The following is a 24,641-nucleotide window of genomic DNA, read 5'->3' on the forward strand; positions in this document are numbered from 1 at the left end:
GCTTCCTCTCTGTAAAGGCTTTTTTACTTCTCCTACCAGCAGGTGCTGTTGCTGTGCTAAACAGGGATAACAAAGTGGAGCCTAGTGAAATGTCATCCCAGTGCTGGCTGCTCCTATCACAGGCTCCCATCTTCCAAATTGTCTTTTATCAGCATGGAAGGCAGTGATGTAAGTCTGGAGAAGACACCCCAACATACCTACCAGCATACGGAAGACACACATGAAGCCATGAGTCTAGTTCAGTCTCATTTGAGTTTTTCTGTTCTCATTATTAGCCTTTGCAATTATTGTTAGTTTCACTTAATGTGTTCCATCTGTACTCCTTTTAGCACTTGCTTCTAAATTATTGCATTGCACTTACCACTAATAGATATCAGGTGGACTTCATCTTTTGCAGCATTTCATATAATCCCTTCTGTATTTGAGACTAGACCATTTGTTGAGTTTTACTGGTGTCAATTAAAAATCTGACTTTAAAGACATTTGGTTAAGATAGTACAGAAGGCTCTGTGTGGACAGTCATATTTTGGATTATTTGTAAATCACTTAAAATAGGCTTAAACTAAACTTAACTAAAACAGAAGGATGTCCAAATGGAGGTTGGCACCAGTTTAATTAAACTGCAGAGACTATGTATATAAACAAGGCTTAAATCTGCAGACCGTAAATTACTTTTGACTGTGACATTACTCATTCCGTTTTACACCATCACAGGAGAAGTTCAGTTGCTCCTGTATTCAGCCAAAATGTGGATGTCACTCCACAGTAGATTTTGATAAGCCCCATATGCATATACATAGAACCTACACTAAATAGAGGAAATATGACAACATTGCCATTAAGTAACCTTGACTATATGACAGTACAGTTTCTTATGCAAAGCACTGGTGAAAATTCAATTGCATCTAGACACTCAAGTACACTATTTTGTAGAATGAGTATGTACTGAATTTATCCTGTCTTCTTTAATGTCAATTGATTATTCATGAACACTCGGTGTTATTAAAAATATTGCAAATATGTTTTGGTAAGCATATTTCATACTCATCTGATCAAATATTTGTTTCATCTCTTGAATCTATGACTATTATGTGAACTCATTGCCAGTTAAGTATTCCCTGTAGCAGTGGTCAGGTGTCATATGAAAGTTAAGTCAAAAAGCTATAATTTTCATTCTTAACTTTAGTCATATGATATTCTATTAATTAAAGACACTGTGGCCTTGCAATGTGAGAATAATGACAGACTGGTGTGCCAGGCAAACCTGAATTTCAATGTTTCTGTCTTACAGTGCATCACAAATTGAAGTTGTGGAAACAAGCTGTCTTATTTAGCAGTGTACTGAATTTAATAGAAACACATATGCAGTGAAAGCTAAACAAGTGCTTAAGTATCTCAGTGAAACAGTGCTTCCTGGACTGGAGAATATAATAATTTTCTTTCATTCTTTCTTCCTTCCCCTTTAGTTCCTCTCTTACTCCCTCCAGTTACTTTTCCTCAAAGCTTCCCATATTAATTTTTAGTATTGGAAGCATCACTATTGATGTAAGCGTCTCCACTATATTATGCTGGTTTTTGCCTGGTACTGTCTTATACCACTTGAGAGAATTGGTACCTGCAACCTCTTTTGTGAAGCTTGACCTTGCCTTATGTATTCAAAGAGGTCCCTTAAACAGATTCTATCTTTTATGCACAGAAGAGTTAGTGCACATAAAAGTGAAAAATAAAGTAAGTTGACTCAATAAGATTCATCAATGATTTTTTACTGGAGGTTCCTATTCCTCCAATTCTATTTCCCAAGAAAATGGATCTGAAGGACAAAAAAGGCCTGGAGCATTCCTATTGTACCTTAACCATGGAATAATTTTATTTAGTTTCAATTCTGTCATGCCTAAAGGCAACTTCTTTTTTCCAAAAGAAAGGAAAAAGATTCTTCATGAAAATTCATGGAATCACAGAATCATATAATGGTTTGGGCTGGGAGGGACCTTAAAGATCCTCTGGTTCCAACCCTTCCACCATGGGCAGGGACACCTTCTACTAAATGAGTTTCCTCAAAGCCTCATCCAACCTGCCCAACCTCAAAGCTCTATATTAAAATCAGGGTTTCAGTGTGTCCCTTTGCATTTTTGGTGTCTTTTTTTTTTTGTTTGTTTGTTTTCCCTGTTCTTGCTGCTGCTTTTTACTCAGACTCAGTTGAGCATGGTATTTAATAATTTAACATGTTATTTAATGGATGGGAGTACTCATGAGTTCAAGGCCAGGCATTTGCTGTAGTAGTTGGTTCCACTGGGGCTGTATCACCTTAGTTTATTGTAAGGAAGCCGGGGACTGTATCAGATGCAGTTGAAGATTAAGAAATCTTCTGTAGAGGCAAGCACTCCTATAAAATCCATTGCCGGAAAATTATTAAGTTTCTTTGTGTGTGTGTTGTTTTGGTTTTTTTTTCCTCAGGTATACTACTCTTATTAATGATGCATTGATTTGCTCTCTACTGACACAATACTTAACCATGTATACTTTTTTATACTTCTCTAGCAGAAACCTACACCATTCTTTGCTAATGTTTTGCACCTTAAGAAGGCCTCACCATAAGGTCATAAAGCACACAGGCAAATGCTGATGTTTCCTAAAAATATCTTGACATATTCACAATTCTGGAAAAATAATTTCTGTCAGAAGAAAACATAAATAGTCATTCTCTAAAGAAGATTAATCTCTGTCTTGATTCAAGGGGGATTGATTTTCTCCCTATGCCTTCAAGACTCTACAGAGCTTCAAAAACTCACAGAGGTTTAGAAAAGGAAGCAAACTGCTCTGGATGAGAAGACAATGTAATACATTACATGCCAGGTTGTGTCTCACTGGAGAAAAACTACTTGGTTCCTACTGACTCATGTATTTAGCGATTTATCTGTGCTTCATAAAGAGCAATAAACTACCTCTTGTTGATTCTGAGGCACCTGGCTGAATTCTTGGGCAGGGGCAATTGTAGGTTACAGGTAGTCCTGGAGTCATCTTGTGGTTATGGAACTTGACTGGGATTCAGAAATTCTGGGTTCAGTTCCCAGTAATGCCACAGACTCTTTAAGGTATGCCATTAAATCTCTTTGTACCTCATTTCTCAGTCCAGAATTAGCCTTTGCCTTGGGAAGTTACTATCTTTGCTAAATAATGATGGCCTGACACTCTGTTTACAGGGCTCACTAATACTACATCAAGTTTTTTTTACATAAAGTCTTCCCAAGTTTCTTCCCTGCTCCCATTTCAACAGGAAATTTTAGCTGAGGAAGAAACACCAAAAAGCTGATATCAGAACAAAGTTAAGGTCTCATCTGTGCTTACAGAACTGTTTGAGTAAGCAGTATCCCAGACATTTGGAGTCAGTTCTGCATGTCTGACTGTGACTGATCCCATCCAGTAGAGAAGTCTTCAGAGGCTACAGGCAAATCACTTTATTTCATTTTCACCAGCTGCAATATAGGGCTACTAATGCACTTAAGAGAGAGGTGTTTAGAGGATTAATTAGGTAGGGTCAAATATGGCACTAACTCATAGTCCACATAACTGGGAACTAGGCAGATTGGGGAGGAAGAAGGAGGAGATACACAGTAACAGGACCTCCTGCAGACACAGTGCTTATGGAAGGCATGATGTACTGACACTCTGCCAGGGCACAGCTGCCATGCCACCACCAAAAACAGGATTGTGCTTGTGCTAGCTCTGCTGATCAGGGTCCATTCCTGCTTCTAGAATGAGCTAGCATTGGCAGCTAGGCAGAATTAGCAGGTTTCAACGTCCCATATAACTGGTCTGCTTGGTTCTCACCTGTATTCACAAGGTGAAAAAGACCTATGTTGTCCTCTTACCCTACTGTCTTGCAGAAAAGCCTCTGTTCTTTAGAAAAGCAATGAAGATAAAAAAGTCAGCACTGCTGGCTCTATATATTTTGTGGTGGTAGAGGAAGGAGAGGAGATCTCTGATTTCTCTTCAACTTTGTTTATTTAGATTGGGTACACAATAAACCATTCTGCTCAGGATGTTATTTTTCTCTATGGGGGCTGTCTTACAGTGCAGCCTTGCTTAGATAAGTCACTCACATAATAATAGGTGATGAACTGGCAATGCAATGACATTCACTAACCAGAGCTTTCTCATTTCACTACTCCAAGGGGTAGCCAATTCTAAGAACAGTCCTGCCTATCAAACATCCATTCCCTGGAATTGCTGTTTTTTTAAAAACATGTGCCCAGAATGAACCACGTTAAATACAAACATATAGCAGGGAGTCCAATTTTACTGTGGAAACACATCCTTGTTATACCATTATTTACATAGCATTTTCCATGCTAGCTACACATACCCTAGTGCAGCACTGAAAAGCAAGGCTTTTGTGCTAGTCATCTTAGAAAAGCTAAAATGTTAAACAAGCACACTAGAGTACTTTTATCTGGTTTGTAAAAGAATTCTTCTATGGGCTTTACATAAATCTGACTTCAGGATGAAACATTTATCTACCAAAGAAGTATTTAATAAACAGAGCATGTTATACTTATCTCTCTTGCTATCTATACAGCTACATTTAATTTGTGGCCTTGTCTGTTCTTTGATGCAGATTACCTACACAGGCAAAAGCTCTAGCTATTTTTTAAAATGTCCTTTATGTGTAAATAGTCAATTGTACATACCGTTACCTTAACACAGCTACAGCATGAAGGTGGTATTCCTTAAATTAAGATAGTTATAATAAATAATGAATTGCACTAATTTTTTAATTTGTTGCTATCTGAGGTAGCCATTTTCTCAATTTTTCTTTGCTAAATAAATATTGATATATATCATTATAATAATAAATTAACAAATAATCCTAGCTGCCTTAATGCTAGAGATTCTTATGACAACCCTTGTATGGTTTGGTATTAAATTGTATGTGTGCGACAGTATTGTATTTTGGAAGCTTTTTTAATATACATAGTGCCTGGGATGGGTGCTATCCTCAGCAACTGGCAAAATTTTCAGTTAACACATTTATGTATGAATTATAGTAGACTCCATTAAGTTTTTTCTAGATGTGTGATCCAGCACCAGTCACAGCTAATGGAAGATTTCCTCTTTCAACTATAAAAGATAAGGCATGTGATGTAAAAAAACAAACAAACATGCAAACAAACAAACAAACAAAAAACAAAAAAAAAGAATAGCATGTAACTAATCATACATCAAAAGTTACTTAAACAAAATGGTAAGTAGTTATAGAACAGCCACTGCTAGTACAGTGGGAAGACTATTCATCCAAGCTACTAGACAAAAAAAAAGGAATAAACATCCCCCTGATAGAAATCAGGTATGTTCAGTTCCAAAAGGTCTATTTTACAAAATCTTTTATTTGATAAAACTACAATATAATTTTATTTATGGTCTCACAGGAAATGTAGTTATCTTTAATCAAGTAACAGAAAATCCTACCTGTTAAACATTGAATGTATAAAGGAAAACAAAGCATGAATCATTTAGTAATTTTTAATTATTTAATGATAATACGACTGGGTCTCCTCAAAAGAATATTGATCTCTCTCCTCTGCCATGTCATAGTGACCTCAATAAATGTATTCATTTTTTGTGCTTGTAATTACTTACAGACCTGCTTAACCCCTTGCAGAATGAGAAGGTGTATTAAAGACAAACCACTGAAGACAATGGGACAAATCATATTCATAAAGTCAAGCATGAATCTAAGCTTTTCCAGGTTCAAAGTCTAAAACTGTGCTTAGTTCTGTTCTGGCACTGGATGGGTAGGAGTGAAGAGACTTTAATATTGTCAGCTTTATTTAGAACAATTAAGAACAATGGCTACGTATTGACTGAATAATAAAAAAGAAGCAGCTCAGCAGTATTTACATGCTTTGCTTTCCTTCTCAAAGCCTAATATATCTGAACACTATGAAAGTGTAAATGCATAAATTTTACTGTTTCTTTAAAAGGAAGGGCCAAATTTATTGCCCTTCACACATCAGAAATCTATACCTATAGAAACGCACCTCAAAACTCTGGGACTGATTTTTACTTATAATAAGGCATTTTATTCCACTCTGGCAATACATAAAGAGACTTCTAGTGAATGTGAATGTATTTTTTTAGCAGCTAAGTACTATAGAATGTGTTTTCTGAATATGAGTTGAGAACACTTATTTTAATTTGGTCTCATTGGCCCTTTTTAACTAATGAACTTTGCCCGCTTTGGACAAATCCTGTCCTATGCAGTGTGATAAAATTTACATTTTTCTTGGTGAGTTTACAAAGTGGTGGATTTTTGATCTAGGGAAAATAATAAATTAAAAAAGAATTTAAATGGCCAGTATGAGCTGTGTTTTCCTCTTCTGCCTGCTTCAGTAGCCAAAGTATTTCAGCTTGCACATCTTAACACTAACCTTAAGGATGAGATATCTCTCAAGCCTGAAAACTTGTACTTCTGACACATAATTGACTTATAAACCAGGCATTACCACTGAAAGTTTTGAGTTGGTTTCAGGTTCTCTCTTCTGGTTCTCTTTTTCATTTTAATTCTCTCTCTGGAGAGAATATTAAAACAATTTAGGTTTGGGAGACTGTGCTAAAATCAATTGGAAGAGATACTTATATGAAACTTGCTGCAAATTCTAGGTGCTCTCTTCATAAAAAGAGACTGAAAAATGGGCCCCAGGCCCACCCTACATAGGAAATCCCAGAAGCAGCAGTGCAGACTTCATTTTCTTAGGGACATGGAAGATAGCACAAGAGTTCAGTCTGCATATGTTGTCTAATATATGAGAAATCTTGGAGTCCTGATAGCCTTAATCCCTGCCACAAAAGTGTATAAAATTTCACAGCTAAGCTGCCAGAAAAGCCAAGACCACACCAGGAAAGCCGTCTGCTTACAAGAAGATACCTGCCAGGTCTTGTCTGCCAAAGCCTGGACTAATGAATGAATACACAATATCCCAATCAATCAAACTGGATTTGTCTTTGCCCCAGGTCTAGGTGAGGTCTGGTATGAGGTGACCATATCTGTCAAGCATGCAGTAGTTGTGGCCAAGAAACTGTCTGTACATTTATGCATTTATCAAGGCAAATATGAATAGAAGTCTGTTTTTTAACTAAATGTAGTATGTACACACACTGGCTGCATGTATCTAAATGTATAGTCATACTAAGAGTTAGAAGGACATATCTACAAACATACACTGAACAATTTAGGTATGACTGTGCACAGATACCTATACACACATAGTCCTTTTCTTCTCAACTGTTTTTTTGTTCAAAAAGATTTCAGTCTCGCATGTTTTTCAGTACAAGCACTAGAACTGCGATTACATGAAACACTGAAAAACTCCAAACCACAGATTTCTTTTTTTAACTGTAGTGGAAATTCTTGTTTCTAGGGTTTTAATCCTCCGTCATAGTCATTGTCATCTGTTGGATAAATAGACTGCATTTTCACAAATATTTGTATTTGCACTAGAAAAAGTAAAGGTATAGTGTGACAATAAGGTAACAACTTATTTAGTCCTCACAGCCATGTTAGAGATTGTAGTGACTATTTTAATGTCTAGGGGTTCAGTCTGACAACAGTGGCAGACTTGATGGCTGCTCTCATGCACAGAGGCTACACGAAGCAGTAAGAGGATCTCACCCAAGGGTGTTAACCTTTTGTTTGAACCTAGGTGTGCTGAAGCTGATGATTAGTCCCCACTTCCTGGGAACATGCTTCTGGGCACAGAACAGGGTAGATGAGTCAGAGAGTGGTCTGATAAAAGATAAAATGGTCATGGAGTAATCACAGATAAATTATTGCCTGAGGGATGGGAAGATACTTAAACGAAGTGATTGTAGCCAGATATGTTGGTGAGGTAAGGAGAAGGCATGACAATAGAGTACCTTCCCACTCTGTCATCCTTCACTAATTCTAATCTATCCCTGCATCTGTCCTAGATCCAAGGTGGTCTAATGACACAATATACAGTGCCTCATTGCCAGCCTAGGCGTTAGCAGAAGAGAGCTATAGCATAAAGCTTTGGGGATCCAGGGCTTGCTGACTCATGCTCACTGCAATTCAAAACTGCCTTGGCTGATGCACGTTTCATAAGGCTGTCCTCTAGCTACAGTAAGAAACATGACCCACATCTTCTTTAAAAGTTTAGAATGACTTCAAACAATTCATTGAAAATACAAAGCCGATTGGAGCAGCATGAACACTTTAGAAATTTAAGTTAGAAGTTTCCACTTTGAAGCAATAGCTATCAGGGTTCTAAATGCTATTGCACTCCCACTCCTGTTGTACTATTGCAGGGTCCTGAGTGCTCAATATTACAGGGTCCTGGGTGCTCAATATTGCAGGTCCTCACTCCTACCTGGGAGCTTGGTTCCCCTAGTCTCAGGATCAGTGTAGATATGGTGCAATGTCTGTTCTGCAGTCTTAGTGGAGGCCAGTTCCTCCTTATTTGAGAACCACCTTTAAGCTCAGGCCCTCACCTTTGGCTCCTTCCTGAGCTATACTGACTTGACTTTCTGGCTTGACTTTGGACCTGCCTCACTATAGGAACTTGAGGAAGATTACCGGACTTTAGTTGGACCCAGCAGCCTTACCTGAAGCTGTTCTTGCTTGGATGCTGTAAGACTGCCCCCCACATTGACGAGGCTTCTGCCCCACCTGTGTTGAATCAGGTCCCAGCTCCCAGCTCCCCTCTGCTATCAGAGTGGCCTGCTCTTGTTGCTGCTTGGAGGTCAAAGAGGGTCTGCACAGGGGTTTCAGTGGGACCCTTTAGGCCAGTGCTGAGAACTTTAGGAGTTTTAGAGTTATACTCTTTAATTAAAAAAATCTAAACCATTGCTTCATAGTATACATACAGAGAATGATTGTAATATTACATGTGCTAGGCAGTGCCTCTGAAGCTACGCCTACATATGCTGCTCTCCAGAGAAAACCTGCTGAATATCAGAGGTCATTTTAATGCAAATACTACTATTTCAAAGACAGGAAGATTTTCAGGGATTTAGAATCATTATCAAGAAAGAAAATCTGTACAGTGACTGGAGCAGTTGGGCTGACCCTTGAAAACCAAAGTTCAAGACTTCATGTAACTACATACTACTCTATGACCTTGAGGTGGTTGCAATCACTTCATGTAATGTGAGTCAGCTAAGTCTATACTTCCCATGCAGTCAGCAAAGGGAAATCTGCACCCCTAAAGGAAGAATCATCTTGTCTCAACAGAACCAGAATCTATTACCCAGTTTAGGTGGCTGATGGCCCTTGAGAATCATAAAAAGAGTCTAGAAAAGTAGATTAAACTGATCTTTAGATTATGAAAGTTAGGTGAGACAGTTTCTCCTCTGTAAAATGGGGATAATTTCCTGAGCCTATTACATAATAAGAAGTGATTAATAAGGAATATGACAGGTTTAGCTTAGGTTGCCTCCATTTTAAAATATACCATAGGTATTGTAGGGGGGGAACATTGTGTGCCCCATGCATTTTGAGCACATAGTATGGACTGTGTGCCATGTCCTGTTGATTTCCCTTGCTGCTCACCTATTGATTTGTAATAACTTCATTGACATTGTTTTGGATGCCAAAGCTCCTGTGGAATCACCTCCAAGTACACTTTCATATTAAAAAGAGGGTCTGTTCTCCCCTAACTATTTAGATGTAACTTCTATTAACATTAATGAGAGTTATACATATTCATTGAAGGGAGAATAGACCCTGAGGGAATCATACGGACGGCCCTTCAATAGTCTGTGGCTTTCTGTGGGACTTTGTACAGTATGGCACGCAACGTTATGGGTCCATTGACTTTGTATCACTCTAGGTCACTAGATCTAATATGATGTTAATAGAAAGCTTCTCATTAAGATCCTAATTATGTGTGTGGTAACAAGACACACACTATATCTTCCATATTGCTACTTCCAAACCACTACAATGCATTCTCTCATAGGAACAATAGACGAGTGACCAGATCAAGTGACCTCTGCTACATGTTAGCTGTACTCATAAATCCTAATCTCTCAAATTCAACCTCTTTTGGCACTAGAAGAACATTTTAAATCTAGATGCTTCAATCCTGAATCTGAGAGAGAAGCGCATTAAAGTAGTGCTGATACAGGTATCAGCTCAAATGCATTTTCCATGGCTCTACCTAGGATGGATTAAAATGTTGGGCCTTGTGATCAAAGGACAGTGAATGAAAGTGTGAGACTTGTCTCTGTCCTCTAATTGCATGAACTCAATGTGTTTGCTTCTTTTTTGTTCAGACTCTGCAGTGTCTAACACACTATATTTGGGGCTGCAGGTGATGTTTCCCAAACTACCTATATTATGTAAATGAACTGCTAAAACAACTGAAGTGTCTGATCATTATCAGTCTGAAAGTGGAACAATCAGAAGCTGAGCAGCAGAGCAGCTCCCTGCAATTATGTGTTTTGAAGGAATACATTGATTTGATGTTCCAAAGAAGTCAGAGATGTCTGATTTCATAATATAATTCGTAGAAGTAAAAAAGGCAAATTAAACATTTGCCTACACACATCATGTTTACAAGTGTTCAAAGTATTTCCCCAAAACTTTGCAGTCTCACCTGTACTATTTTTTGAAACTTGTTCACTGTCTTGAGTTTGAAAACAAATTCAGAAAGATGTTCCAACTCAGCTTGCTTTGCTTTTGGGGATCTCTTTGTATTTCAGTGCTTCTGTGTGTTTGTGTGTGTTTAATGAATACACAGATGCAGAAAAAGAACAAAAAAAAAAAAAAAATTTCTCCCACAGGACGCATGAATACGGCATTAAGCAAAGCTGTTTTGCCATGTATCCTCAAAGCTACAGGAAGGTGAAATAGATGTAATATGGATTTCTGCAGCGTATCAATTCATTCTGCAGTGAGCTGAGCAAATAATTTGAAATACATAAATCATCCAATGAATATATCTTCTTTTTCTGCTCATGAAAAATCCACAAGCAAAGCTTACTTGCAACAAAAGGTTTTGGTGTTAAAAATATACCAAACTGGGACTTCTTTCAGTTACCCCATGTGTTTTCTACTCTTGTGGGACTTCCACATTTCTAAGGACCAGCAATAAACAGGTCACACCACTCCATGACACTGTCTTGTCCTTACTCATATCTTTTATATAACCAAACTTATTACCATCTATCTACTTAAAGCGAATATCCATTGACAGGAGAAGTAAAACATCTTGGTTATTCTCACACTATGCTTTCTTACCATGCTCTGCTATTTATTTGCTTAGTTATACATATGTCTGTGTACCTTGCTGAACAAGGGCCACAAGGAAAAATGTAAATATTTTAAAACCTTTCTGGGTTAATCATGAACAGCTGTCTCCAAATATTCCATATACAGTATTCAAGATGTGTAACTGAGTTATGAGTGCTTCCATAAGTTACATGGTACTGTATTGCTCCTTGGTGAATGAGCAATCTCCTATGGGACTACTCATGCACGTGAATGCCTGCATGTGACTTACTTTGAAATTTGCTGGCCATGAACTTTCAAGAAAATTAAGCTCCACCATGTGATTGTTTACTAAATTTGCAAACAAAAGTGAGAATGAACGTGGTCCAAGAGGTTGAGCTGATGAGTGACAAGGAACCTCACCAAGAGGCTTTTTAGCAAAATCCTCAATTTGTGTTTTCCCCCAGCTCCAGCAGAGCTGGCAGCAGGTAGGAGCCTTGGTTTTCAGAGTACAAATGTTTCATTTGATATAAGCTGTTGTTTCAAATGCAGCTACAGCAGAATGAGGGTTTTGCGTGAGTAGTTTTATTTGCCAGTAATGCAACTTCAGATCAATCAAGTACTGAGAAATGAGTGCCTCAGACGGTTTGGGCATTCCTCAGTTTATTTTCTGAAACCAGCTTGGGTTTATGATATCTATGTAAAAAAAGCTTACATGGCAGTAGATGTGCTTTTGAGGCAGGAAGAGAATTCTTTTCAGATAATTATTCTTAAGGTTAATTTATTTCAGTAAACTGACCAGGACATTTGAGTGATGGGTAGGTGGGCAGTAAAATATTCCTCCCACACTTGAGAAGTGTCCATACATGCAGAAATATTCTCATTTTTCCAAACTGATACAGCCTTTATCTTCTTCCAATGCCCTGGGGAACATGCTGGGAAACAAGTGTAACTGAAAATGAAATAGAGAACTGCTGCAATTAAATATAATTTTAAGTGGCATGAAATTAAGCAAACCAAGAGTAAGAAAATAAACAGAATGGCCCCAGATTTTCCTTAGTGTAAGTTCCCCAACTTCAGTAGAGTTACATGAAAAATAGATTTGTACTCACTGCCTTTCTCTCTGTGCCTGAATTCTTGATGTCAGCTTAAAAAGGAGAGTAAGTGAGAGGGAGAGAGAAAGAGAGAGAGAAGTGTATGGAAATTAACGTTTCAGCTTTCAGAAATGTACATTTAATGAAAAGTTTGAAAATTACCAACTTTTCATGCCCCAAACAGTTACTGAAAAAGATCTTCTGTGTTTGCAACCTTGTTGGCAGTCAGGCTGTCTTGGGCAGCAGTAATTTTCAGTCAGAGGATTGCCATAAAAGCCTGAAAACCCACAGAGCTAATAGAAAACAGACAGAGAAAGTGAAGTCTAAACCAGGAATTCATAGGCAGAGGCTTCCAAGCTCTGTTCAGCTGTGTGAGGTCTGGCTGAGTCACGCACTGCCACAGATTGGACTGGTACATCTAGAATAGCACCAGGCTGAAGAACTTGGCATGTGAAGTCTAGGGTTAGGCTCCAAACACTTTCCTGGTGAGATTTCATCCAATGGAGTATACTAGCCAGCAGTCTCCTTGCCTGCTAGAGAGCATCCCTGTTTTTAATTCTCTGCCCCTCTGTGTTTAAGTTCCCATAAATATCATGGGAATTAATTTGTTCATGTCCCTGCTCTAAAGTGAGGCAGTGCTATATGCATGATGCATCTTTATGCTTTCAGAGACTTTCTAGTGTGTAAATCAGTCACTGTGGACTGATACAGCAAACCTTTGGGGAGTGCTACAAGACGAGTAGTGAAAGAAGACATGCTGAGAAATGAGGGGAAGGACACAGGTATGATTGCATTAACATATAAACAGACAGAATAATATCAGTATGAGTAACTTACTGGAAGAAAACATTTTCCTCTAGATTTGTTTTCTTTGCAAGCTGTTGGGAAATATTTTAAATTAAATGCAATACTCCCACTGATAAGTAAGAAGCATAAGAAAACTGAAAGTTCTTGATGCCGTTTAGTTAAGGACCAGACAACCCCTTCTGACTAAATCCTTTGCCTTAGATGATGCTATATGTGCTCTATTTTTGTTTTGTTTTTTTAGACACCATTTCCCACCCTAATGAGGAGTAGGAGGAAACCTTTATGCTTGTACAGATCGTATAACAACCCCACTTCTGGCCACCATGTTGTGGCCCTAATTCTGCTCTTCTTCCTCTAGCAGCACCTGTCTGGAGCAAGTGGTTGGCAGGCTGACTTTGACTAACTTTCTTTTGTCACTGTCTGCAACCCTTGACAGTGCTGCTCATCTCTTAAGCCTGTTTGCATGGTTTAGGACTCTTGACATCACTGCAGTACAGGCAAGAGGAAAAGGGCAAGTACAAAAAAAGAAAAAAAGTAAAGTAAATATAGGTGTTGGTGAGCTTGGTTAGGCAGGCTAAAACCAACCACCTAACAAAAGGGTGGTGGAAAGATTATTAAAACAAAGGGTATTTTTGTTTTTAAAATAGAGATGAAGTAGAAGGGAAAACAAAAGCAAAACAAAAAAAAAACCAAGACAAACAAACCAGCAAAAAAAAACCAAACCAAGATGAGCTCTATCTGGAAACACCTGCAGATTCTTACAATGAGAGCAGTGTAATGAGCTGGGTGCTGCCTTGGAAATGGAAACACAAATGGGAAAGGGTCATGGCCGGGAATAGAGACTTCAGGGCACACTTGCTCCCCCAGGCAGATAGCATTCAGATGTGAGGTATTTGGCTGGCTCCTACATCTATACTGCACTGGGGTAAACTTCAGATACAGACCAGTTCCAATTTTGAGAAAGTTCAGATCCCCATTTGCCTTCCTGGCTTCAAACTATCCACAATAACAGAGACTGTCATGAGGAGAACTGTTTTAGTGCACTCTAGCTATGGGAAAACCAGCTAATTTAGCATCCTGTATGTGTGCAACAATTTTCAGAGCCTCAGAAAGGTCTAAAAATTAGAATTAATATGAAGACTTCTAGGTGTGTTTTTTATTGATAAATGGCAAATCTAGTAGCACTTAAAAAGCATTGAAGGGTGAATCCCTAAAACCGTGGAGGTTTCATAAATTCGGTTTGGATATAGCTCTAAAAATTCAGCTCATGTGAATGGAAGCTCCAAAATATCTGTGTCAACCTAGCATGACAGATACTTGCAGGATAGGATTTTTTTGAGTCTGCATTAGCAGCAAAAGGAGAGGATCTTTTTTATGCTGAATGATCCTTTACTTGCGTAAGTGAGGCAGTGTTTACCTGAGCTCTCACAATGGTTTTGACTTAGTTTGGTATTTGGATTAGTTCTTATTTTATCTGGCTGCCCTTATGAAAAATACATTTACAATTTTTTCTCTGCACTACAGAACTATGTGGCTTCACTAGGGAGCCTGGTAGCCTGATAGTCTGTCTCTGGGCACACTTAGTATTTTTGAAGAGCTTTTCTGGATAGCTGGCAATTGAGGGCAGTTTTCATGGACAACAAAATCCTGAAATCAATAGTGAGCTTTTTATCAAAAGCAGATCATCTCTTTGACTGGTGCCTTCTTCCGCTATATGCTGGAAAATCCTTGTCAGGTTTTTATTTTAGTTTAGGGTGGCAGAGATGCTAATGTTAGAGCTAACCTGGCTGTCACCCTGGTAAGACTTAGAGTTAACAGTTGTTAACCCAGTAGTTTGAGATAGGTTATTCTTGCTTTAAACACAGGGTGGGAGGGTCATCTTGGTAAGATCTGGGGTTCTTTTGATGTGCGTTGGTCACTTCAACAGCAAAGAATTTCATAAATATACAGTGCAATGTGAATTCCAGCTCCGGACATTAAAATGTTTTTAGATGGAATTAATACTGTGTCAACATATGGCTCAGGCTAGAATATGTCCTGTGCACTGAAAGACTTTTTATTGGCTTTTACCATCCAGTCTTGCAGCAGTGCAATATGTATCAATAATTTCAGCTTGCTAATACAAAGGTAGGAAGGTAGGATTTACTCTTCTATAGTTTTTTTTTATTTCCCTTCTTGGAAAGATTAGCCCTATGAGCTCAGTAGATACAGGAATAGTGCCTGAAGCTGTACAGGGGTGTGGATGAAGATAGTGGGAAAGTGCAGAGGAGTTCTGCCTTCCCACTCCCTACAAGACAGGGTGGACGCAAACTTGAATTGTATTTTTGCCTCCTGAGAAGAGTCCACTCTGAAGGAAAATGCCTGGAATGGTTTATTCTGTTCACCTAAAAGAATGACAAGACTAAATCAGCTGGGTTCAGGCTTTTTCTCCCCTCAGGAAGTTCCATGGTTAAAAAAAGAAAATAAAAAACTGCTTAGTCCCTCAAACCTGAAAGCCAAGATATTCACACACAGCATGGGCCAAATCCTGAAGGTTTTTATGATATGCTTTTGCTGCATGGGGACACCAAACACGGGACGAATCTCCACACATGCACTGCAGAGAAAATCTCTGTGGCAGCTGTTTGCATTGTCTCACAAAGGGAAGCATTTTGGGGCTTGAACCAGTAGCTTTGAACAGCACACGAAAGCACTGGAGTCAGTGGCGGACTGGGGAGCAACAGGTAGTGTCCACTAGTCCTCAGCCCACAGGCTGTGGCAGCTAAGCCATGGGCCAGGTTTGTGGTTTGGAGGCCCCCAAGCTCTAGGGACTTAGGATTCCTTTCTCTCCAGCTTGCGGTGCTTCAGACAACAGAGCTTTTCAGTCTCTACCCCATTTCTCAGGATTTGATTAAGAACTAATTAGAAGGCAATTTTCTCTAAGGCAGTATCCTTTGATTACACTGTGAAAACACACTGCAATGTTGGGGTTTTCCCCCCTCCCTTTATGCAGAATTTTTTGTCTTCAAACATATGTAATATCTGCTTGGGTTTTTTCTTGGACTTGCATTTCAGTGGCATCACAGTAAGGCTGCCTACAGAAGTCCAGTAACTTTCTTATGCTCTGCAGCCTAAGTGGAAGCCTCAGTTGGGCAAGTTTAAAATGAAAAGTTCTGGTGCTTGTTACAATAGCAAAACCTTTTAATAGCACCAGAGAGGCAGGGGAACTTCACCAGATAACTAAATCCATTGATCTTTAATCCTTTGGGCCATACTTACTGTGGAAGACTTGCATGCATGGCTTCAATCCAGAACCACACGCTGCCAAAAAACGCTTAGTACGTTAGCAGCCAACAAAAATGTAAGAGGTCTGCTCTGCATGTGGGAAACAACATAAAAAGAAGTGGCTTTTTAGCTTAGTCTGACAAACGTTAGCATATAACACTGATATTAAAATGAAATGGCAGAAATTCTCAATCATATCTTGGATGTAGGGGGACATATATGTGCTAATTAAAAGGGACTGGGTGGCACTTTAGGCTTCTCTGTTGTAAGTTTCTTCTCAAGTACTCTAGCTCAAAACCTTCCTCAGGGAAGAAGCTGCTATTAATGTGCATTTCTTGCAGGCTGAAACATTAAAAAGAGAGTTCTACTGAAGGCAGATGCATTTCCTCTTCTATTTAGACACAAATACAGATGTTATTCATATCAAATATATATTATTCTCTGTCTCTGGTGACTGATCTTAAGGAACTATAAAAACTAGCTAAATATATTTATGGCTTTATAGCAGTGCCCATACCCAGATAACTCTCAATGCACTTCTCTATAAATATCAATTAATAATGCTCATCAGAGATAGGTCTGTGTTAAATAAAAGTTCATGTTATGCCTTCCAGGTACCACTGACAGTCTCAGAGACTTTGTAAATTTTTAAAATAATACCACAAAGTCATATTGGCCCTTGTGGTTTTCACTGCATACTTGGTACTTTCCACTTTTCAGCTTACCAATATTTTATCAGTGTGTGTGTGTACACACACAGTACACATCCCATATACATCATATAAACTCTACTTTTCAGAGTGTTTTTCAGAAAAAAAAATCTCGGTGTGTGTCAAAGGACTTACAAATGGAATTCTTTTGGAGCAGAGAACAGCAACAGCTGTATCAACTGGCAATCATTGATTTTTGTTTGTACCAGGACAACATAAAAATCACATAGATTCCCCCAGTCTACAGCATTTAGAGATATTTCTTCCAGGCAAGTTCCAGCTTTCTGAGGGCTGGTGCAACTCCTATGCCTGTGTCACCTTCTTCAAATTTTTGAATGATTCACTCTAGAACTTATATGAGCAAGTAAGACTTGTGTGTTTGTAGGTACAAATTGGGCATGTTTAAACCAAATTCTGAGAAAACATTTTTCACTCAAGGTCCAGCCGCTGTTCATATTCACCTTCTAACTCTATCACACAGGCAAAAATCTTTGACCAAGCAGAAGGTTTGAGCCATACCCAGGAGAAAGCATGGCCTGATCTACTTCCTGGCATGGGCCCAAGGCAAACCACAGCCTGCTCTATGAATGTGCAGGGCTCCTTCATACAGCATACATAACCTGCGGTTCACAGCAGCTATGTCAGCTCTGGTGCCCTTCCAGAAATGGTTTGGAGGTTGAAGGCTGCAAGGAATGTAGTATTTATGTGTCACCTGAGCTTGGATCACCCTTGGACTGCACCATTCTGTGATAGATGTGTCCAGTGTCTGCTGATGGGAATGTGCAGTGCTGAGCCAGGGAATACACCAAGCTTTACCCTGTTGCCTAAGCCAAGACTTCAGAGTGCTTTGTAAAGGCCTGTTTCAGATGCCTCACTTCCTAAATCCAGCACAAGATGACAGCTTTGTAGAGCCAGTGAAATCAAGGAGGAGAAACAATCAACAACTTGCAAGCTGGGCCTTTTTAGTCAGACTTTTGGTAATGTATCTGTAAATTAGAATGGAGCCACTAGGCACCACTGTGGAACATGTCATCTGCCTCAACTTGCTGGGAATTAGACAGTTCACAGAGCAAATGTAAGCTATTAATATCCTGTATTCATAATGGCTACATTTCTTCACTTTTCTTGTACTACTGAAAAACCCTACAATAATCTCCAGTCCTAATTCTACCAGATCCCTTTCTTCTAGTTTACAATAATGTGATATTACAATAACCTCTGGAAGTCGGAGGCACTGACAGAATGCACTCCAGCACTGCATGTTCTACCATACCACAGCACAATAGGGCGCCATTACTGTGAACCAAGTCTGTTCAATCTTGTTATGTACTTCCAGAGCCAAATCCTGCTTGATTTACTCATGAAAAAATCCCATTGAATTCAGCGGGCATTTTGCCTGAGAGGGGAGCAGTGAAGAGCTCTCCCTTGTCTTTTTTTCAGGCATTTCCTTGAAAAGAGGTGTAAACATTCATGATGCTGAATTCTCACTGGGCAACACAGGTCCATGTATCTTCTCAGGAGAGCTCCCGTAACCCCTAGGAAAAATTAATCAGGTGACTAAGAAACTGTGGTTTCAGGTTTGGTTTTTTTTTGTTAATCCATTAAAGCAGAGCTTCAACCAAATGCTTCCTTTTATAAACTGTTTTGATTTTCAAGGTTTTTATTGACTTTAGATAAATACTACTAGTTGATTCTGAAAGCAGAGCATCTAAAAACAACAGAGAAACATTTTTTTTGTTCGCCCAAAAGCTGCAAGGTGCCAGGAAGTCATCCTGAAACAGCAGCATGTTTGTGCTACCGTCCTTCAGACCAGTTTCCTCTCTCCAGTTTATAATGAGATTTTAGTTCAAACAGGGCAAGTGATAGGTTGGGGGTGGGAGGTGGGAGGGAAATCAAAGCTTTTAAAAAGTGCTGGTAACCGAGGGATATTCAAACTGACCTGTTGAAAACTCAGGGTATTTTCACTTTCTGCTAATTGTTTAATCTAAAATGTTCACATGACTTGTTTGATCAGTTATTACAATCCTCATAAAATACAAATGAACCTATTAATGCACGAACTGTACCTAGATAATGATCCATCAGCCCTTCCTTTTGAACCCCAATATCTGACCTGATGAATGCACATTGATTTTGTATGACAGAATAATTTATCAGATTTCTGGCAGAGCTCCAGAGATGAAACTCTAGATTAGATTATGAACTTGACATACCTGAGTGAACAACTGATAACAATCCCTCAAGAACATTTGAATGTTTTCACACATGGGTTTCAGCAAAATTAGTCCTAAGATTATGTCTCTGATTCTTTCTCCCACCAGACTTAACATAAGGACTAAAATGGTCGATTTGAGACTTCACTACACTCTTTCCAGTTTATTTCTTCTGTGCTTTTACAATGATTTCCAAACCTTTGGTGCTTGCTGCTCACCCAAGAACCTAAACAGTAGCAGTCAGCCATAAATCTGTTTCTTTTCCCAATAGCCACAAGAGTTTAAAACCAGGAAATCCTCCTTCAAAGTTTTTAATGACTCTTTCAGAAGGTCGTCACCAGCTCTAGACATACTGCTGGTGATGCATTTTCCAATTCATGCTACCTAAGAAATTATGAGTGGCTGTTGCCGCTTAATTATCATCTCCACCACCTGCCAGACAAACCAGGATAAATTCTCCCGGAATGCATGTCTAAGGCACATGAAAAACAACAAGGTGCTTGGTGAAAGCCAGCATGGCTTCACTAGGGGGAAATCCTGCCTGACCAATTTGGTGTTCTTCCATGATGGGGCTACAGAACTGATGGACAAGGGTAGAGCAGTTGATGACATCTGCCTGGACTTGTGCAAAGTGTTCAACACTGACCCACACGACATCCTTGTCTCTAAATTGGAGATACATCAATTTGATGGATGGACCACTCGGTGGATAAAGAACTGGCTGGATGGCTGCAGGAAAAGTGTTGTGGTCAATGGCTCAATATCCAGCTGGAGACCAGTAACGAGTGGTGTCCCTCAGGGATCGGTGTTGGGATCGGTCTTGTTCAACATCTTTGTCGCTGACATGGACAGTGGGATTGAGTGCACCCTCAGCAAGTTTGCCAATGACACCAAGCTGTGTGGTTCATTTGATACACTGGAGGGAAGGAATGCCATCCAGAGGGACCTCAACACCCTTGTGAGGTGGGCTGATGCCAACCTCATGAAGTTTAACCATGATAAGTGCAAGGTCCTACACCTGGGTCAGAGCAATCCCAGGCACAGCTACAGGTTGGGCAAAGAAGAGATTCAAAGCAGCCCTGCGGAGAAAGACTTGGGGGTGTTGGTTGATGAGAAAATGAACAAGAGCCGCAGTGTGCGCTCACAGCCCAGAAAGCCAACCATATCCTAGGCTGCATCAAAAGGAGCGTGACCAGCAGGTCGAAGGAGGGGATCCTGCCCCTCTACTCTGCTCTGGTGAGACCTCACTTGGAGTATTGTGTGCAGTTCTGGTGTTCTCAACATAAAAAGGACATGGAACTGTTGGAACAAGTCCAGAGGAGGGCCACGGGGATGATCAGGGGACTGGAGCACCTCCCGTATGAAGGCAGGCTGAGAAAGTTGGGACTGTTCAGCCTGGAGAAGAGAAAGCTTTGTGGAGACCTCATAGCAGCCTTCCAGTATCTGAAAGGAGGCTACAAGGATGCTGGAGAGGGACACTTCAATTAGAGACTGTAGTGACAGGACAAGGGGTAATGGGTTAAAACTTACACAGGGGAAGTTTAGATTAGATATAAGGAAGAAGTTCTTTCCTGTTAGGGTGGTGAGGGAGTGGAATGGGTTGCCCAAGGAAGCTGTGAATTCTCCATCCCTGGCAGCGTTCAAAGCCAGGTTGGACAGAGCCTTGGGTGAGATGGTTTAGTGTGAGGTGTCCCTGCCCATGGCAGGGGGGCTGGAACTAGATGATCTTAAGGTCCTTTCCAACCGTAACTGCTCTATGATTCTAGATATATATTGGTTTCAAGGGGAGATTTTTCATCAGAGTTTTTCCTTAGGTTGTAGGTATGTGAGTCCACCCTTTCACTGGACTCAGTATCCTCCAGCTGGTTCTCTAGAGTGCTGTGACGCATGTACAGAGTCAGCAGGATTGCCCTGCTTGGAAAGTTAATGAATAAATTACATTCCTCCTCCCTGTTCATCTCTTCTGATGTTTGAGTGAATGGTTGCAGCAGTAATAATTACTTAACATGAACTTATATAAAGGAGGCATGTAGCATGACATTACACCAGCATGGTTATAAAGTGTCACAGTTTTATAGGAAATTACGTGCTAAAGATATTAGCAAACAAGAAAATAAGAGGATGGTGTCCTCTTCACTCAGATTGTTCAAATTAACTCCATGTCACTGAAATTCCACATATAACAGAATAGCAACTCACTAAGGTTTTTGTTGTTGGTTTGGATTTCATTTTTCTTAACTATGTGAGGGGGGAGATACTTACATCATAATCAGTGAGCAGGGTTTCAGGGATTTGCAAGAATATACAAGAAGTTCTTGGCATCCCATTTATTTAAGCTGCAGTTTTATTGTCTTTTAAAACTGAAGGTAGTAACTTTCATTACACGATTAAGAAAAACTGTACTTCTTATAACTTCTGGAAGACATGGAAAATTTCTCACTGTAGGTTGGATGAGCTTTTGAGAGGGATCTCAGGCATTGATCAGCATGGCCACCCCATGAGTTACCTTAAATTGTAAGAGGTCCAACTCCTGAATACATTTAGACTGACTAAAATACACTTGGCTGGCATGCATATTACATAGCCAATAGGGGATTAAGCTACTGAAGCATTCAAGAACACATATCCAACACAAAATGTAAGTGTTACCATAGGAGATGTTTTTTTTTTTGCTTACATTAGCCAACTAGGACAACAAGGTGTGCTGATACATGCATTAGCCCTTGCTATATTGCTCTGCGCTTGCAAGCATAACCTGGTGTTGCTGAATGGAAAAGATCAGCTATGGTGGAAAACAAACCTTGATTTTGCTGGATAGACACTCCCTCACAAGCCTTGCAGGGGAAGCACTATTTGCATCAGGACATTTCCATAACCATTTCTACAGCTGTGTATGATGCTGTTCTTGGTTCTAACTGGCTTAAACAGCTCACTGAAATCAGGGTGGAAAAGTAACTTTTCTTTCATTTTTTTAAATCATTGACAGTGGCAATGTAGCTGATGGTTGCGTATTGGTAAAGCTCTTAAATATGCTTTAGTTTAATACCACAACACCAGCTGTATGTACAGCTCTTCTGTTAAACAGTCAAGTAAATCCTAACCTGAGGTCAGTATACTTAATTTCCACGAGGGTGTATAACAATAAGTTCATCTTTTTTTTTTTCTTTTTTTTTTTCTTTTTTTTTCTTTAAACTGGTGAACTGTGACAGAGTTATTTTGCAACTTAACAAGTCTGCAAATTATTCTCATTTCCACTTTGTCATTACTCCTCACTGAGCTGATTTAACTAGTGTTAGGTATAAAACACTTTAGCAAGGCAAGGTTTGTATATTCACAAAGCTAGATTAATGCACAAGAGTAATTTCTGGCATTGGTTAAACATCTCTATCACTGAACTTCATGAAAGTAGGACTGATGAGTTCAACTATTAGGTGCTGAAGTGTAGAGCAAAAAGAGCCGATGTCTTTCATGTGATAACTGAAATAATTTCAATTCATTTCCTTCTTGGTTGGACAGAAACATGTTTTCAATAGTGAAGAAATCTTGAGGGAATCCATTGACCTAACCAGTCATATAACGCAAGAAGTTAATGGACAAAAATGATATTCATCTTCAGTTTATAATAGCATTTTCTTTTCACAGAATCCTAAACCATACAAAAGTGAAGTATATTATAAGAGCAACTGCTACTCTGGTAGATACATGACCTTTGTTTTACGTGACAATTATTGTGTTGGTGGAAAAACAAAATTAAAAAAAAAAACCCACAAATTTTTATGCTAAGATAATAAATTATAAATTATGAAAGTCTAAGGCACTAAGCAACTTGTAAGCAACAGTCCTGTCTCTTAGCAACAAGCCAGGGAAAGCAGCTTGTTGATACGAATAGAGCAGACAGGATTGTTTTGCAATGATTACCACCAAGGAACTAAGAACAACATTTTAACACCTGCCTCAGGGCACTTCTGCACCTAGCTATCCATCTCTCCAGTGGCCCACAAAGACTGGGCTGGATGCCAAGCGGCTTCTGAGTCCTGCCTCCTTACCAGAGCTGGCCCACTGCAACTAAAAGGACCCCAGGGGAAAGATCAAAGTGGGGGAGTTCAGGTGTGTTGCACACTTGTGCCTGCTTCTATTTCTTTAAATGCAATTTTACAAAAAATGAGTGATCATTAGTGTAAATGTTTATTTTTTTTCTCTCTCTTTGCACCTTTAGTGCTGTGTGTCTAATATGTAGTTAGCATTATGAATGAACGCAGACAAGTATTTGATATGAAGCCAACAATTGTTTTCTGTAGTTTCATTCTTAAATACCCAGTGTCAAAAGTTGGAGAAACAGTTCAATCAGAAGTATCTAGTTATTATTTCACCACTGTGCTGGTTTCAGAAACATACAAAGAAAATATTTCCAGAAATCAAGTGCAGCAGAATCAGTTTGTTGAGTCCCTGGACTAACATTAGAGGTGGCTCATTCATTCTCCCAGGTAGAACATTATGACAGTGAAGGGAAGGTGTCATAAAGGAAGGATAGTAAAAGTTAAGAAAAAAAGGTTGATGTGAAATCCAGGCAAACAAGACAAAAAATTTTAGGAGAGGAGCAAAAATGAAAGATGGGATGGAAAGGAAATAAAATGGTGTGAAGGTGAGAAGAGCAGGGAAACGAAACATAGAAATGGGACAGTGGAGAAAAAGAGAAAGAAAATAACAGGAAGACGCGCACAGCTTTGCTGTCGGTAGAAGCAATTTCCCTTACAGAAAAGAGTGCAGGGAGAACAGCTAAAGGGAGAATTTAATTGTGATCTGCTGGAAATCCATCACTGACTCATGAGACCTGGCAATTCTTCCAGTCCACTCTAAGCCCTAAGTGAGTTGGAGCACTGATCAAAGCCTACAGGCCAGCTTAGCCTATAACTCCATCTATCTCCACATTATACCTGGATTTATTAAGCAATGCAACTGTGCTAAGCATGTTTCTATCAATGTGGCTTTCCCAGTGCTGGCTGGAACGCACATGTATCAAATTTATCTGTATTTTTTTTTTTTTTTTTTTTTTTTTTTTACTCTGGACCAAACTGCCCTATATGTGCTAAGGAGTATTGGAGTTAGAATATATTTATTTAGCACAAGCCATTGGCTTGGAGGCCAGACTCTCATTGCAGAAAGACATGTTTTTAATATCTCTTTTTTTTTTAATTCCATATCCAGAGCAGACAGATTTAAACTAAATTTGCTAAATATAACTAGTGCTATTGCTGCATAGGCACATTAAACAAATGTATGGGTTGATCCACCTCAAGAAACTGTTTACTTTCCCTGATGCAAA

General features: G+C 39.3%; 1 long non-coding RNA gene across 1 annotated transcript in view; it reads right to left on the bottom strand.

Annotated features, from left to right (window-relative positions):
* The window catches only part of LOC133274570 (uncharacterized), a 40,773-nt gene extending 18,416 nt beyond the window's left edge, over positions 1 to 22,357 (bottom strand). Inside the window, exon 1 of the long non-coding RNA XR_009745185.1 lies at positions 22,119 to 22,357. This is a non-coding gene — a long non-coding RNA (uncharacterized LOC133274570). The remainder of the gene's footprint in view (positions 1 to 22,118) is intronic.
* Positions 22,358 to 24,641: the final 2,284 nt, after the last annotated feature.

The sequence above is a fragment of the Pezoporus flaviventris genome, unplaced genomic scaffold (assembly GCF_033815535.1).
Source record: "Pezoporus flaviventris isolate CSIRO_AGI_PZ_B2104156 unplaced genomic scaffold, CSIRO_AGI_Pfla_v1 ptg000036l, whole genome shotgun sequence".
NCBI lineage: Eukaryota > Metazoa > Chordata > Aves > Psittaciformes > Psittacidae > Pezoporus > Pezoporus flaviventris.